Genomic DNA, 15924 nt, shown 5'->3' on the forward strand with positions numbered 1-15924 from the left:
CTCACCTGATTGTCCCTCAGGGAGACCACGCTTGTCTCTTCATTTCCCCACGCAGCAGAGCTAAACTGCAGAGGGAATGCCCTAATCATCGGCACCAGCGCCAGAAGCCAGTGAGCCGGTCTTTGGCCACGCCCACTCACTCGAGGCCACGCCCCCTTTGCCTTCATAAACATGTGCTTTCCACGTACGCGCAGCGGGCGCAGCTGGCGCGCCGTCAGCGCGCCGAAGGTGCACCAAAGGCAAGCCCGTCTGGGCCAGTCCGGGCCCAGACGGACCCAGGCCCAGAGACTCTGTCGGATGTCCCTCATGACCGCGTGGTGTACTCAGGAGACATGCTCCGCGCACTCCAACCGGAAAAAACCTTGGCCTGTTACCACACGCACACTGAAGGTAAACCCTTCTCTAACTGTATGCGCTGCAATCCTATTCCCTTGAGCCCAGTCAAACCCGGACTCAAGATAGGACTTCTCAACTGCCGCTCCCTTCCCAAACATGCGCTCGAAACAAACCTGTTAATTCAAGATCATGATTTCGATCTGCTGTTTCTCACGGAAACGTGGCTATTGGACAGCTCTGACTCGGACATCGTCACGGCCCTCCCCCCAGGCTATTTATGTCAAGCCTTACACAGACCCAAAGGGAGGGGAGGGGGGGGTAGCCATAATCTACAGGGAACAACTTATTTGTAGAACTTCCACATCGAGGACTGCGAAAGTTGCCAATTTTCAATTCAAACCTCCCCAGCTCACTCCCTGTCAGGACTACTGATTTACGGCCCCCCGGGTGCCCCCGGGAATTTCCTTAATGCCGTTACCGAATCGGTTTCACAATTAGCATTTTCTGCCTCCAACTTTCTTATCCTAGGTGACCTGAACCTGCATTTCACGGATCCTATGGACCGGATAGCCTTCGATCTTCTTCAGGACCTATTGTCACTCAATATCCGACTGGTCAACAATGAGCCTACCCATGAGAAGGGACACTTACTGGATCCCATCCTCACTAATGTGGCTACCATCACCACCAGGCCACCCCTGACCCTTCCATGGACGGATCATTTTCTTGTCCCTATCTCCTGGGAAGTACCCACCATGAACCCTCAAACTATTAAAATCCAGGTCACCGATAGACGGTGGCACAAACTTGCATCTGGGGATTGGGCAGCCGCCCTCTCAAAATCCACCCCTGAGCTTTCCACCGATCCTGCCACGGCCGATAAGCAGTTTAATGAGTGGATTACCTCTTCTCTAGATAAACTTCTCCCCAAAACTGCCACCTTTAAACATCCTAAAAGAATATCGTCCGCTCTGTGGTACACCCCAGAGCTTAAAGCCCTGCGCCAAGAGTGCAAGAGAACGGAACGCTCCTGGAGGAAAGACAAATTGACAGCAAATAAAGACGCTTACTCCACCTCTCTCTTAACTTACAAAACTACTATTCGAAAAACTAAAAGCGCATTCTTCCAGGAAAGAATAGAAAAAGCGGTATGCTCCAGCAAAGAATCCTACGTGATCTTAAAAGAACTTCTGAACACCCCAGAACCTGGACCAAGACACCCCCCAGACCCCAAAGCTGATCAGGAAAAATGCCAACTATTGGCTAATTTCTTTCACGAAAAAATTCAAAAAATTCTTGACTCAATCCCCCCGTGAGTCTGTGCGTGGAAAACGACCTCCCGCACACCCTGACACCTATTTGCCTCTCCTCTTGGGGTCAAGTAACGACCGAAGAAGTGGGAAACACGTTAAAATCCATAAAAAGCGGATCTCCCAGGGACTCCACCCTGCTTCGGATCCTCAAGGAGGTAGCTCCCACGATTGTTCCCCCCCTGACCCACCTGATCAACACCTCATTCCAACAGGGAGCTGTACCCCCGAGCTGGAAGGCGGCAGTCGTAAAAGCTTTACTAAAGAAACCTTCCCTCGATCCTGAAAACCTGGCTAACTATAGGCCTATTTCCCTTCTCCCAAGAATCAGCAAGATCGCTGAAAAACTGGTTAATAAAAAACTCTCCCAGTTCCTGGAGGACAAAAACAGGCTAAAAAGCTCTCAGACGGGCTTTCGTCCAGGGCAGGGCACGGACATCGCCCTCCTGGCAGCGGTAGAGGAGGCCAGAGCACTCTTAGACGAAGGAGGATCAGTGGCAGTGATCCTCCTCGACCTGAGTGCGGCTTTCGATACCGTCAACCACCAACTTCTCATCAAAAGACTGAGGAGAGTCGTGTGGAAGGCTCCGCCCTTACCTGGCTCTCATCCTTTCTGGCCCAACGGACCTATCAGATCTGGGAGAATAACACCTGCTCCTCCGAAACTCCCCTCCAATGTGGCTTGCCTCAGGGCTCCTCCCTGAGCCCCACATTATTTAATATCTATATGTCCCCATTGGAGGAGGTCATCACCCCGTTCGGAGTGAGCGTCGTCAGCTACGCCGACGACACACAACTAGTTGTGTCACTATCCCACCCCAGACAACAACCAGCAGATTTATTTAACTGACTTACGCAGGTCCAACGTTGGATGAACAGTTCAGCCTTAAAACTGAACGGGACGAAAACTGAGGTTTTGCTCCTCGGCCAGAAAGGACTCACACTCTCCCCAAACATCTGGCCAGCTTGTCTGGGTCCCCCCCCATATCCAAAAGAAGAAGTAAAAAGCTTGGGTGTGTGGCTCGACACCGATCTTTCGTTCACCGTGCAAGCAAAAAAAGTAGCCGGGACTTGCTTCGGGCTCCTGAAATCGTTGAGGAAAATCCTGTCCCTCTTGCCCCCCAATTCCCAAAAACTGCTAATTCAAGGCTTAATACTCTCGAGCCTTGACTACAGCAATGTGATCTACCTGGGTGCCCCCGAAACGACGATGAACAAGCTTCAGAGAATTCAGAACCTCGCGGCCCGGATTCTCACAAATACCCCTGCTAGAGCTTCGGCAAAACCTGCACTAAAACTCCTCCACTGGCTTCCTATAAGGGAGCGGGTCAAATTCAAGGCCCTGTGCTTAGCCCACAGACTGCTGCAAAACCAAGGCCCCCCTGTTCTCAGGAAACTCATCAAACCCTACAAATCCCCAAGACCCCTCCGTTCTGACATGGAAAATTTCATCACTATCCCCAGATTTAAGAAAGCCCGCTCAGGAGGAAGACGTTTCTCAGTCCACACCGCACGTCTCTGGAAGTCACTCCCCCGCGACCTGAGACTTGAACCACAAAATCTTCGCTTCAGGAAGCGGCTCAAAACCCACCTTTTTCCCAAATGAATCATGCCTGTCCGTAACCCTGATCTTCTGTTCCCCCTTCCCCTCCCTCCCCTCCCCCCTTCCTTCCTTGTCCCACTGACCTGCAGAGATAGGATCTTTTAGCGCTGGGAAGCACTGACCTGAAGAGATAGGATCTTTTAGCGCTGGGATACCTCCGGGTGACTATGCGCTCTATAAAAATAAATAATAATAATAATAATAATAATAATAATAATAATAACACTTTACCAATCTCCTCAGTGGCTGATCCACCAGGAAGCTGGGACTGCAAGTGAAAGTAGTTTTCGCATCACACTTGTGAGTCTCAAATAGAGCCAAATGTGTCTGTGATCGTTGAGCATTTTGACAACTGCTTTACTTGGGCTGTGAAAAGTCATGTTTACCCAGGCACTGGCCTCAGACTGTGGAATTATTGAGAGCTTTTGATTGGAATTATTGAAGCTAAAAATTGTGTGTCCCTAATATGCAAAGTGTATTAGGCACAGCCTCTACTTGTAACTTGATTGTGAGGTGAAATCCTACAAGACAAAAAGGGGTAAAAAATAATGGGCTAATCTGTGCATCGATAGTTATTTTTAGTGTGTCACTTTATATCCAACATTTTAATGGATCAACTTGTTGCATCCGGTACTCACCATTTTATTGGTGTTGTTGGTTAATACAAATATAAAGAAACTTGGATGCTAGCACCCAACTACAAATATACAGTGTTAATTATGTGACTTTTAACTCAGTCTGCCGTATATCATAAACATGATTAATTCTTGTCCATGTTACAAACACACACATGCATTGCCCCCTAATGGAAAGTAGATGGTGTAAGAAAATTGCAATAATATGGACCGGCTTAGCCACTGTATGTCAATAGTGGCACAGTAAATAAGCATTTTTTTATGCTCTGATATTTTTTATATGCTCAGATTTTTTTACCTCTGGAAGCTAAGATTGTATGTGGGTCTTTATAATGGGCCACAATGCAGAGCTTGGTGGTTGAGGCTGATGGAAAAACGAGATTCACACAATTCATGGTAGTGGGTCCAAATGTTGTTCAGAATACTGTGCATCCAATTGGTGGTCCCTCTGCAGTGCGCACAGATCAATGGTACAATTGTAACTGTGATTATATGCAAAAGTGTGTGAATGAGATACAAAACGCCTTAAACAGCATTAGGGTGAAAGTTAATTAAAAAGCAGTTTTTACAAGTAACAAGGTATTGCACTACACTTTCAACACACCTTGGTAACAGTTACACTTATGTTTGCCGTGCCACATTTTAGAGATTTCCTATGATTTTTCATCCCACTTAAAGCCACTGTGACAGCTATGATTTCTCCTTTTGCTGGCAGCACACTTGAGACATCTTAAAATAGACTGAAGAGGGGACGATCTGTGACTTGGAGGGGGAGGGAGCACAAACTAACAGACATTTCGAGCCCACAGCAGAGTGGGGAGGGATTAGAGGTGGGTGAACCAAAAAATTAAATGAGAGAGCTGAGCCAATTGTCGGCTCTGGCACTAACAGCCTGTGTACGAACCAAACTCTGAACAAACTTGACACCTAAATTGCACAACAAATATCAAAAATACAAGTTGTCTTCAAGATTCAAGCAAGTATATATTATTAACAAGCAGAAGTGTTTCACTTAAGCATATCATATAACTTATAGGTTTACTACAATGACCAAATTTAGGGGCCGATTATGATCGCGGACGGACTTGCGTCCGTCCGCGATCATTGAGGAGGAGGGGACGTCAGCATGGGCTGCGGAGTCCCCTCCTGTGCGATTAGGATGTGACCGCCACCCTGGCGGTCACATCCTCTATTTTTAACATTGCCGCGGGTGCAGCTTCAAGCTGCACCCGCGGCAATGTTAAAAATGCGCGCATTGCATTTGCATGCAGAAAGAGGCAGGCACCGCGCGGTGCCTGCCGCTTTCTGCATGCAAATGCAGGGGGGTACCATAGGTACCCCCCATGTGCACCCCCCACCCCCCTTCACCTAGGGGGCCCGCAACGGGCCCCCTAGGTGAAGACCCGTATGCTTTTCCACGGCGGAAAACCCGCCGCGGAAAAGCACTTTTAAAATCCCATCCTGATATGGCGGACGGTGTCTGAGAGACACCGTCACCATATCAGAGCTTTTCCGCCGCGGTTGTAAGCCGACCGCGGCAGAAAAGCTGCGGACGGAAACCAGGACCCACCAGCCATCCTAATGTGGCGGTGGGTCCTTGGTCAGTCCGCTGCGGTTTTTCCGCATCCTCGGGGCCGGCGGTGGCTTCCGCCGGCCCCGAGGATGCGGAAAAACCACAATCATAATCGGCCCCTATATTTGCAAGTGCCAAGGAACACTGAATAATCTACACTGTAGAAAGCAGAAATGGCATTTGAATTGTTTTGTTTTATTTATTGTAGATTTCTCTGCAATTTATGTTGTTGTGTTTTGTAAAGACGAAGTGTGAGAAAGTATTCATGAATGTCTGTGTGAGTACTGTCTACAATTAAAACTGCAGATAGCAGTGTTCACAATTCAGATCGAGTTGGTCTTGTAGCTGACGCAGTTCTGTAGGAAAAGACATTGCTGCAGTGCGCTCTCTCTACACCATGCATACGTATTATTACAGGCTCCAGACACGCTTTTTGTTGCTTCGCGTATGACAAACTGTGTAGCTGAATTCCACCTTACATAGCTGTGGGCCCTTGCTGACCACTCTCTCTGGCAAACACTATAGACATCAGTGTTCACACTTTAGATTGAGTTGCGTTTGCAGATGATGTTCTGTTGAAGGCAACAGATATTACTCCTAGTATGGCCTGCCCATCTATAGCAGACATCATCGCTGGATGTTGACATGCTGAATTATTTTGATGTGGCTATCTGAGTGCACTAGAACTGATGGACCCTTTATGATACAATCTTTTTGTTTATTATTTCAGATCTCTTAATTGTGTCTCAGTATACCACAAGTTGTGTTTCTTTTACTATAGAATAATTTTCTTTATTACTTCACATCTACTGTCCCTACCTTACTGCAGTACAAACTATTGATTCTTTTATTATTGAATGTCTGCATGTGATCCAATGATTACTGTTGGAGTTGATGATAGCAGCAACTATTCCCTGAAGGCTGGTTTACACTGACTCCACACGCACCCACCACAGACGTCACTGAATATGTGAACCTGGTAATAAAAAGGAGTTGAGCGCACATGCCTGTTCCCACTTCCACTATCTATCTGTGTCCGTGTGTTGATTATCTATGCATGATATTGTCTCTGGGACGTACTACATTACGTTGTGCTGTGGACAGCGTATGCTATCATGTTACTTCTGGTATTGGAGAACATTTTGGTTATGTAACTTTTAGGTGTATGTCTATGACAGATGAAATGAACATTTAAAAAACCTTTGAAATTCACTGAAAAAACCAAAGGTTTTACGGACATTATAGTTAGGAATTAGCTTTTAAAAACCTTAGATATTCACTGAAAAAACCATAGGTTTCAGGGACGTTATAGTTAGTTGGACATTTGAATCATATAAAACCAGAGAAATTCGCTAGTTATAGTTAGTTGAACTAACTATAACTCCCACACCCGTAATGCACTGCTGACGACGTCACATATTACATCACTCATGACATGGTCAGTGACATCACTTATGCCATCTCAAACAACATCACTGATGACAACATCCACGTGACAATCTGAAACACCTCATCACACACTAGTATAATCTTTCATCACTCACTGTAAAATGTAGAGTATTATATTTGAAACCATTGACACACCAATACCAGTTAAATACCCACTCACTGATTCCTAAGTCTACACACACAACTACCGATTCACCTACAGAATCACTGACAAATGCAGTCACTGATCAATAGAACACTATCAAATGCACTCATACACGTATAAAGACATTGACACAACAGCAGTGATCCTAGATGGTTATGCAGTCATCCTACTCACTCATGAAAAAAATCAATCACACTTACATTTACTCACCTACACAGTTATACACACAACACCTCATTTATTCATGCACATAGTAACTCATAGTTACTATGTTAAAAAATTACCAGTACAATTATACACTTATTCATACAGTTACTCTCACAATCACTGACTCTTACGTATACTTATTAATATACACCAATTCTCACATACAATGCCTTTTATTTTTGTACTTTGTTGGAGATGTACAACTAAAACATATATTCACTCACCAACACACAAATAAACACACTCAGTCACCCAAACAACTGTTTCCTCATGCACACTTAAACCCATACACCTAGTCAATCAACCACTCACACATCTATGCATAGAGTTACACACACCCCACCCAACCACACACAAACTCAGTCTCCCATACAAATACTCAGCCAACTAATCAATAAGTAATATAGTCACTCATGTAGTTAGTGACCAACTGATGCAGTAGGTCATACAACACAGTGATGTACACATTCACATAGTTTAGTTACTAACCCATGTATTGTTTGAGACACTTTTAATTACTCACTTAAACATGCAGTCAAAGAGCTACCAAATCCTCCATCCAGACAGTTATATATCCACTCATTCTTCAATACAGATTGGTATATATACAATACATATTTAAGTTTCAAACAAAACCACATTCACTGGATGATGTTATCATCGATGCCATCAGTGATGTCATTTGAGATGTCATCAGTGATGTCATCAGTGATGTCACAGACCATGTCATGAGTGATGTATTATGTGACGTCATCAGCAGTGCAATGCGGGGCGCAAGTTATAGTTAGTAAAACTAACTATAACTGGCAAATGTCTCTGGTTTTATATGAGTCAAATGTCCAACTAACTATACCGTCTATAAAACCTATGGCCAGTAGGTAGTTATAGTTAGGACCGTGTGACCGTGTTTCTATACGAAAATTGTTTTTTCTTTTCCCAATAACTTTGGCCAGGTTGGCGAATCATTGCGAAATTTTTAAAACTAGTGGGGCACTCCGGTCAGCTCCTATCTTGAAGGTCTCAGGGTGATTCAGCTAGTGGGGGCCAAGAAAAAAAGGGGGTCCCAAAATGTGTTTTCTACATGATAACTCCAATTGGAAACTTTAGACACGGCTACAGCTCGAACTGCTGAAAGGATTTACAACACATTTGGCAAAAAGATAACCCTTGTTTCAGAAAGAACTCTTTTTCTTAAATGGTTTAAATCCAGTAGAAAATCCAAAAATTAAAGTTTTGGTATATAGAGGCACGGTGGATCCGCGCACCCTCCTGACCACAAGCTTTATTCTAATTGGCTGTCAACAGTCCAAACCAGGAAGTGTTGGCAGCCATCTTGTGCCTCAGTAGAAGTAAGTCAGAGAAGAACAGGGAAACTAAGGTGAAAAGAAAGAAAAGAGGACAGGATATAAACACCCTGACCCCCTTGGCCTGCTCAGGGGGTCCCAAAAGGACCCCCAGGTCCCAAAAAAATCATATATTTTTTTAAAAACAGCGGAATGCGCACTGGGTGCATGAATCCAAATGAAAAAAGAAAAATTAGGCAAGGGCTTTCTCGCTTCATTATTTTTAACCCCTGGATGTGCCAGGTCCCAGGGGGATTTGAAAATTAAAAACAGTGGCCGACGGGGCCCCTGCAGATCCAGGGCCTGCCACCTCCCCGGGCTCTGTTTTTTAATCTTAATAAAGCCTTTGTGTGGGGGACACAAGCCCCCCACATGCCCCGGGGACCACCAACTCCCCGGGACACTAACTGGTAAAATTTGAGGGTCCATTTTAGACCCCGAGCCCCGGGGACCACCACATCCCTGGGGCTTTTCAAAAGTTGTGAGGGGGCTGTGGGGCCCCACTCCTGGAACCTTTGATGGCCCTGGGGACCGCCACCCCCCAGGGCCAGCTCCTGCAGTGTCCTGGGGTGTCCACCCACGGGACACTGCTGTAGGGCAGGAGCACGTCTCCAACCCTACCATAGCAAACTCTGGTTTCAATTTTGGAAGAGAGAGCAGGGAAACCTGCTCTCTCTTCCAAAATCCAAAGCAGAATTGCTTTTCCACACGGGGAGCTGCATGCTAGCAGCTCCCAGTGTGGAAAAGTGCACTTGTGTTTGGGACCCTAGCGCAACGCTCAGCGTGGCCCCCAGGTGTGAACGTGCTGGGTGCACGACTCTCAGTGCAACCCCTGGTGTGTACGCAAGGGGTGCCTGACTCCCAGCGTGGCCCCCTGGTGTGAACACGAGGGGTGAGTGACTCTTATTTGCGGTGGGTGCACGACTCCAGCAAAATAAATGTAAGTTTTTTTTAATAATAAATCTAGGTTAAATGTTTGGATCTTGGGTGGTTCTAAAAAGAGCACTTGTGTTTATTGGGAGATTTTGGAACCTACATGTAAATGCCTATGCAGAGTCTAAAATTGATGAGAAAGACTTTTTTCCTTCGTCTATGAAATGTATACCATCTCTCCTCTAGATGCCATCCATATTAAAACGCAGATTGTTGTTGCATATGGACCCATACTATAATCTCTGAGATAAGCAGAAGCAGCTTTATTGACATTTTTCCTAGCTTTCTCAATCTATGGACAACATTGAGTGGACCAGTTCCATTTCTGTCTTTGGCATCTGTTAGAGTAGACAAAGGGGGAAAAGTAACATCAATTCTGCAAAGGTGTCCTTCATTAACATTTCCAGACCTACCCCAGATAAAGGTGCATAGGTCATTGCCACCACAGTGCACAATTATGAGGTCAAGGTGTTGGAGATGCAAAAAGGATTTAACCAAATGTCATCAATTGGTGCCACTTTAATCCTCTCTGTCCAATCCATTTAATTTCTACATTTTGCAAAGCTAGGTCTTTGTCAATACCTCTGCTTTCAGCATACCTTGTGCACCAGAAAATATAGTTGTGTCCCTCAATCCACACTCTAAGCATCTTGAAGGGGAGGCTGGATGCACTCAAAAGGTGAAGCAGGCAGTTGGTAAAATAGGTTATCTCACAAATGGTCAACAAGATGCAGTTTTAAAAAAGAGAAGATATGTGATTGGCTGATTGAGAACATTATGTTGAGAAAAATAGGATGCATGTTTTTGTGTTTAAAAAGCATGTTTCTAATTGGATAGTAAAAACTGTTTAAAAGGTGCATTAGGTTGGATAAGCTGATATTTTGAAAAGTCAAGCAGACTTGCTGTTTGAATTTGCAACATTGTGTGCTGAACTTGTCACCTGTGTGTTCAGTTGAGTATTCCATGAACTGTTACTATGGAAACAGGCATTAAGAAGAATGGGGTAGGGTTGGAATTTATGTGTGGTATTAAAATGGGCATTTCTCATAAATATAAAAGTAATATGTAATTGCAGTGAGATTTCCCAAGTCACTGGTATGGTTAGATATAGAGTGGTATGAAAAAGAAATGGTATCATTATTTTTAATATACTTTTAAAGTCTCTCCTGGATCCGTGGTCCCATTCCTTACGGTGCACGAACCAGGCGTGACTTTAGAAAATTCCAGAAGCAATTTTGGTTCAGTTAGAGATCAGTTGGCAAGGGTTGATATGTGTAACCAATAGAAATGTGTCTTAGAATTTGAATTAATCTGGGAAGCAATGTGATTAAATATTTGCATGTATATGTGTGCAGAATGAGAGGGACACTTTGCCATTTTTTGGTTTTGCTAGGAGCAGTGTACTATAATCATTGTGTGTATAAGATAATCTGGGGTGTGCTTCAGATATTTCATAATCTACAAATCAATTTGAAAGGTGAGTTAATATTTGCGAGGTGTACTACGTGGTGCCTTTGTTTTTAAACATAAAATATAATTCATAAAATGTGAGGTTAGTCATATATTTTGTAATGAAGAAATATTTATTGCAGTTTTTTGTAATGTGTTTAAATGTTGTTTAATGTACACTTTGCATAAGAATATGTGTGTTTTGGAATAGGAATTGCTGATTACGACTGATTGTTTTAATGTGTGGATATGTACATTATTAGTATAGTGCATAATTTTAGGTGCTGATTTGGAATTGGAAATGTTTATGTTGAGTTAAGGTATTAGTGATGAGAGTAGTTTTTATAATTCTCTAAAGAGGTATAGTTAAAATATACCTAACTATGTGAACCATCTGAGACACAACTAATTGCTAATAAAGTGGAAAAAAACAATAAGTGTGTGTATGTGTGACAAACCAATAGACACATCTCAAGGGTATGGGAAAAATTCCCATCAGTTGCCACTCGGTACCGCCCTTTTACATCATATGGGTTCTCCTTAGCCAGGAGAAAATGTCCACAGCCTAAAGATGTTGTCGTGGCTGGAACTTAACCATTGATGAGTATGTGTACAAATGGGTGGTACAAAAAGTAATATTGTGAGTAGGTAACTGAATAGCAGTGCAAGTGAACGTGAAAAGTATTAAATTGGATAGGACTGAGTAGAGAATGAATTTTAATAATTTCTCTCAGTTCCTCCAAGTTTTAAAATTTGTGTGACATACCAACAGATTTAACATAATATCCGTTTGCAATAGTGGTCGACATGTTTCAGCATAAGTGACAGTTACGCCACTGACTTCATCAGGACCAGAATGTTTGCTACTGTACCAATAGTGAGAGTAAAAATAGCTTTATCACCTGTTGAATCCTGGTTGTTCTAATTTAATTAATCCACCACATCACTGTTGGATCGTTGTATCAAGAACAGCAAACAAGTAGTGGCAAGTAAAAAGAAAGACAATTAATAAGAATAAGGACAAAACAATACAATAATGTCAAAACACATAGTACACCATGTATATTTTGTCAAGGTGGAGTATGTATAATTTTCATTACTTCATAACAGTTGAACACTTACCAAGTAGGTATGGGGATAAAGCATCACCCTACCTGGCTGCAGCTCAGGTAAGAGAAGCACCGCTCTAGTTAAAAACAATGGAAGACATTCAATCACTGGGAAGTCAAAGGATTTTACAAAGGTTGGCAGGTAAAAATATAAAACCCAACTCCTCAAACTTCAGCTATGCATCTATGCAGCTATGCATAACTTAAAATGTTAGTACCCATTATACTGTTTCCAATTGCCTCCATATCAACAGAGCACTGTTCTTTACATGTATGGGTAACAACGATCTTACTTTTTGGGTGTAATTCATGTATGGAATTAAACGGCATAAACCCTTTCTGTTATATTGTTATTGATATGGATATTCAAAAGTTTGTAAGGTACTCAAGAGATATATATACTATCTCAGTCGAAATCATAAGATCGATATCTCTGGTTGGTTCAATTGAAAACCTGAAGGCATGGCTCCCGCAATAGGCAGTTATAATGATGGTATGATGGTACCTTGGTGCTAAGATGGCTACTAATTGGGGCCTAGCATTTGAGGAAGTGGAAATCCAAAGTATCTTAGATGATCCCAGCATACTTGACTGCATTCCAGTGGCTGTTAGTAACAATGAAGATGGGTGGGCCAAAGTCTTGGTACTGAAGAAATCACACTCGAGAACTATAGTTCATGGCATTACCATGGCAGAGTATCTGCGTGGTAATTGCACCCCGACGGGGCTTATCATGACCAATGCCCCTAGGCTGTTCTTGGATGAAAAAGAGTTCCTCAAAGACTGGTCTATGATATCCTGGAGAAGTACGAGGGACTGGTTAGTCTTGATTATTAAAGCTGACAAAAAAGTTGCAGACAAGATATTGGTCGAAATACAAATACTAGAGGGCCAAATAAAGGCAACAGTTAAGAGCACGTTGTTTAAGAACAGCCTGGAGGACAGTAACAAGTCCATACTGTTTACAAAGCTAGATAAACTCAAAAAGGATCTAGCGAAATTCTCAACTGAGAAAATTTACCCATATAAGAATGATGCATACGTACCACCGACATTCAATCGGAATGGACGTCGAGGGGGTTCTACTTATGCCACCTCAAGTTCTGAAGACGCGCCAAGCGACTCAGATTCCTCATTGAGTGGAAATACAACAAATAAGAACAGAGGAGGAGGCAATAGGAGAAGTTGGAGGAGCAATTTCCAAAATCAAAATCAGTTCCCACAATCGTGGCAGCCCAACCACTGGATGTATGAGGGACCCACCTTTCCCCAACAAATGGGACCATTCTGTCCCCCGCAAATGCAACCAGGTCCCGGCATACAACCTTTTTTAGGGTTTGGCCCGAGGAGAACAAGGGGCAGAAAAAGACAAGGACCTGTTCAACAAGTACATTAGGGACCGACACCGAAACCAACGATGGACCTAAGGAACAGGAAAAAGGTACCACAAGAGACAGCAAGACCGAGCAACGGGACAGTCTCATAATCAATCTAAGCTCACATATCCTTCCAGAGGACGAGGAGAGTCTACTTAATAGAGGCTTAGGTTTTGTGGCCCAGTGGAGATCCATTCTTGACACAAATTGAGATGGCAAAGTATTTTAGAAAAATTAGACTGCACTTTTTCTTTGCGAAACAGACAAATAAAGAAACGGACACAGTGGATAAAAACACTGGGCTGAAGAAACCCACCACCTTTAACCCCCCCACAGTCAGTTTGCCAGCGAATGTTCTCACCTTCGAACAAGCTGTCGAGAATGATGTAAAAAAAACTCTTTCAGACTCAGGAGCAACCCTTCATCAATTTACCTAAGAAGGAGCAAGAAGCACTACGCATGTTAACATCGAATGAAAATATAACAATGTAACCGGCCGATAAAGGCGGGGCTATTGTTATACTGGACACCACCGCATATTGTAGTGAGTGTCTGAGGCAGTTGCGAGACCATAAATCATACCTTCCACTTTTGGAGGACCCAACTGAACGGCTGCAAAACATCATTGGCCATTTGGTTGAAGAAGCAACAACTGAAGTATGGATTATGTCTCAGGAGGGTCAGTACCTTCAAACTCCACATCCAACGATTCAATACTTTTATATCCTCCCAAAAGTTCATAAACCCAAAAGACCACCACCGGGACGGCCTATAATTTCAGGAATCGGTTTCGATTTTAGAACCTTTGTCCACCTTTGTGGATCATTTCTTGAATCCGATGGTTAAAGAAATGCCTACATTCCTTCAGGACACAAAAGATGTCCTGAAGTTGCTCCCTGATATAGAGTTTGACACTTCCACTGACATCCTTGTGTCTTTTGATGTGGACTCTCTGTACACCTCGATACCACAAAATGAAACTCCTCAAGTAGTAGGGAATTTGTTGGAACAAAGGGGCCTGCAGTCTATAACACCTGTCCCTTTCATTATGAGTCTTGCTGAGATAGCGATGAAAGAGAATTACTTTAGGCTGAAGACACTACCTACCTTCAAACATCTGGGACCAGTATGGGTAGTGTCTTCGCTCCTAGTTTTGCGAATCTATATGTACATCATTTTGAGCAGGTAGACGTCTTGACACCGAACAATCCCTTCCTATCATCGCTTCGTACATGGAAGCGGTATATAGATGATATTTTCGTCTTCTGGCGAGGGACAGTTGAGGACCTCCTTGAATTCCACCAATGGCTAAATACATGCAATGCCTATCTAAGATTCACAGTGGGATACAGTAAAACACACCTTGCATTTTTAGACCTAATGATTTCAGTAAAACCTAATGGATTGGGGTCTGAACTCTACAGAAAACCCAAGGCTCGTAATGCACTCTTGAGCTATGAAAGTTGTAATCCTCGTTCCCTGAAAAATAACTTACCGTTCGGTCAGTTTTTAAGGGTTCAGAGAAATTGCTCCAGTGGAGAAGCATTTGAGGTACATTCTCTCAAACTCGAGAACCAGTTACGGGCTAGAAAATACACTAACAAAATTATACGTCAGTCAAAGAAGCGTGCTTCTAACAATAACCGTGAAGCACTCCTTGAACAAACACTACCTAAAGAGAAATCCTCGAGAATCACCTTTGTGAATACGTTTAACACCAAATCGAACCAGGTTCAGAAAATTGTACGGAAACATTGGTCAATCCTGAATACGGGGGAGACAGTATACCTATGCCCCTCTTTGCTTTCAAGAGAGGATAAAATCTAAGGAATAAACCTGTACATACAAGACCAAGGAGCAAACAAGTTAGATCAGTCGGCACCTTGTGGGACCTCCCTCCGGTTGAAGGCCACCATCCTTGTGGCACGTGTTCAGCCTGTCTCCAAACATGTAAATCTTTGACTGTGAATATAGGTACCAACAGACCGTGACAACAACGCAAGTGTACGAATTGTAACAGGCAGAACCTTATCTATCTAATTACGTGTCCATGCCAACAACGTTATGTTGGCATGACGACAAGAAAGATCAAGGTGCGCATATCCGAACATAAGAGCACTATTCAGTGTCGTAAACAAGCAACACGTCTGACAACACACTTTTTGGAAGTAAGGCATGGTCCAAATGATTTTACTTGGGCAGTCCTAGAGCAGCCCTTCATGCCTGATCATATCCCTGATATCGCAAAATTCCGGTTTAATAAAGAACAAAAATGGGTGTACAAGCTTAATAGCGACAAAGGAAGACTGAATGAACTGATTCCATGTATGTCTCTATAGCGAATTGGGCACCTAAGAAGTATCATTGGTAGAATTGCAATCAAATAATATGCTATAACCTTGCTATATGTTACTTAGTGTCCCTATAGGAGTCATTAAGGTAGTATCAATAAATCG

Source organism: Lissotriton vulgaris, chromosome 3_1 (genome assembly GCF_964263255.1).
Source record: "Lissotriton vulgaris chromosome 3_1, aLisVul1.2, whole genome shotgun sequence".
Classification (NCBI taxonomy): Eukaryota; Metazoa; Chordata; class Amphibia; order Caudata; family Salamandridae; genus Lissotriton; species Lissotriton vulgaris.